The following is a 2,587-nucleotide window of genomic DNA, read 5'->3' as shown; positions in this document are numbered from 1 at the left end:
GAAGAAAAAAAAAAGGGTATGATTTAGGGTTTAAAATTATCTTTCATCAATCTGAAACTAGGATTCAATTTTGTTGGATATGAAATGAAAGTCGGCAATTTATGGTTAGGTGTTTAAGATTTTGAATGACAAGTGGTTTTCTGAAACTTTATTTGGTTAATTGAAGATGAGATTTTGTCTTTAAATTGTTGGGGTTTCTGAAGCTGAATCTTAGTTTGTTTATCATGCTTTTATGTGAGTTTCTGGTATTACCATATATTATCATTTTGTTATTTGCTGTTACAACATTCTTAATAACAAACTCGTTGTAATGTTAGTTTTTGGTATTACCATAGATTATAATTTTATGGTGTTGTTATTCTGATGTTACAACATGCTTATCTTTTATGTTTTGTGATAAGATGTGTAAATGATGCTTCAGTTATGCTTATTGTAATGAAAAACTTGTGGTTTAATCTTTACAAATCAATGGGTATGTGGGGGTTAAATTTTAGAATTTACAATAGACTCTGGGAAATGAGGGTTTATAACATGATTTAGATTGAAGAATTAGGGCACTATATGACTAAATTGTGTATGGTGCTTATGACATTGACTCTTGGTGGTAGGATTAAACGCTGTCATAGTATCTTTTTTCCTCTGATGTATGGCCATAAACTATGATTCTTTTGCAACTTAAAACACTGGCCTGTACCTATTTTAAAATTTGATCCATAAGTTGTTCCTCCTGTTGTAATTTAAGATTGTATTTATTTGGCTTGTTGAGTGTGAAGGATCTATCCTTCCACTGGTGTATACCAATGATGCTCACAGTAAAAACTAGTTGATTTTTCAATTGGTAGCGGCCAGACAACCGTAGGGATGTGGTATCCACAGATAACGCGTTTAATTCAATCATGTTTTTTATACTAACTACATCTCACATGTATAATGCATTTCATAAACTTTTAGTCTTGTTTCTTTGTTAGCTTGTTTTGGTCAATAGACCTTTCAGATTATTTATGCTGGTGCTGGTATGTGTGTGTTGCACGTAGTTTTAGGTAGATAGGAACTTAGTTTTTCTTAATCACTATAACTTTGTGTCTGGAGTGTACTTTGAGTAACTAAAGAATTTGAATTACTGCTATGTTATTACTAATCTCGACTATATTATTTTTGTAGGTTCCAAGTTATGGGTGCAGGAGGGAAGAAGAAGAAGTGTTCTCGAAAAGTGAAATCTGTTGTTCATGTGGATAAAACAGTGTTGGATGCCACTATTTAGGACAAAAGAGTGGTATCCACAGATGGCGTTGAAAGGTAGATATGTGACATTTAACTTATTAAGGCTAACCATTCATTTTATGTGTTGTGTCTGGTCACCTTTTTTTTTTATTGCTGGAGATTCACATAAGATATTTCCTGAGAATAATAATCAGTAAAGCTCGAGGAGCTGAATACTTACTTTGAGATATAGTTTTGAATCTACTTGTTCTAATATATGATTGTATGGTATACTGTAATTGTGCCAACGTTGAGCATTCCCTGTCAAATGCTGAAATGTATGCATTAATGGCCTATAAGTTAAATTTGAACAATAACAATAGTTTAGTTATTTATATATAAAAGAAAGTTAGATGCCTCTATGTGAATCCTATTTTTTCCATGTTGCTGCATTGTTTTTTCTAGGTGTATTTGGTATAAGCCACTTGTAAACGGGAACTAGGTCGGTCATTCCTTGAGTCACTTTTACAACTTGAATATAGGTGGTTATTGGATTAGGTTGAATGTACAACTATTTATCTTTTTTTAATGTTCGTGCTTGCCACTCTCAAATACTTTATTCTAAGAATTTGTATGTTGTTATTGGTGTAACTATTTATTTCTGTATTATAGGATGTTTCTTCACCCTGTCAGGTACCGGGCTCATACGTGCAATGCAAAAACATACTCAAGCCCAAAGGTTTTGAAGTGGGTGCGTAACCTGCTGGCTCCTGCTGAGCAAGATAAATTTATGTCAACTGCAATTGGTCCCTTATTGCAGCTGCCCATGCAAAAGTGGTCTGGTTCCTTATTTCATTTATTATTGGCTAGTCAGATCTCCACGGGTGATGAAGGTGATAAGGGTAACCGTGAAGAAATGCGGGTAATGGTTTGCGGAAAGGAACTCTCCTTCGGAAAGAAAGAGTTTGCATTGATTTCAGGGCTTAGTTTTAGGAAGTCGAACAAAAAGTTTTCTCGTCCCGCCACGAATCCCTGCCTTAAGATGAAGCATTTCCCCGATGAAGGAAAACCAGTAACTGGAAAATGTTTGAAATTATTTCATTTTGGCAAAGAGGTGGAGGAGGAGGAGGACGACAAAAAAAATCGAGGAAATGTCACCGATCAAGCAAAAAGGAGGAGGAGGAAAAATTGCGTGAATGTCACCAATCAAGAAACTCTAATGTTGAATGTGAAAATGTCAGAATCCCACTGGAATCTGATGACAAGGTGAAATTGTCGTTACTATACGTTGTCCACAGGTATGTCTTGGGAAAGTGATATGACAAAGTAGTTGATTATGATCACTGGTACCTGGTGGATAACCTCGTCGACTTCAACTCTTATCCTT

The 2,587-nt window shown here is 34.9% G+C and overlaps 1 non-coding gene across 1 annotated transcript; it reads left to right on the top strand.

Annotated features, from left to right (window-relative positions):
- Window positions 1-763: 763 nt before the first annotated feature.
- LOC113276950 lies at window positions 764-927 on the top strand. The gene has a single exon (XR_003324733.1). It is a non-coding gene; the product is annotated as a small nucleolar RNA snoR143 (small nucleolar RNA).
- The last annotated feature ends 1,660 nt before the right edge of the window (window positions 928-2,587 follow it).

This window comes from Papaver somniferum, chromosome 4 (assembly GCF_003573695.1).
Source record: "Papaver somniferum cultivar HN1 chromosome 4, ASM357369v1, whole genome shotgun sequence".
Taxonomy (NCBI): domain Eukaryota; kingdom Viridiplantae; phylum Streptophyta; class Magnoliopsida; order Ranunculales; family Papaveraceae; genus Papaver; species Papaver somniferum.
The sequence above is the reverse complement of the archived record's forward strand: the minus strand, read 5'-3'. Positions and strand labels throughout refer to the sequence as shown.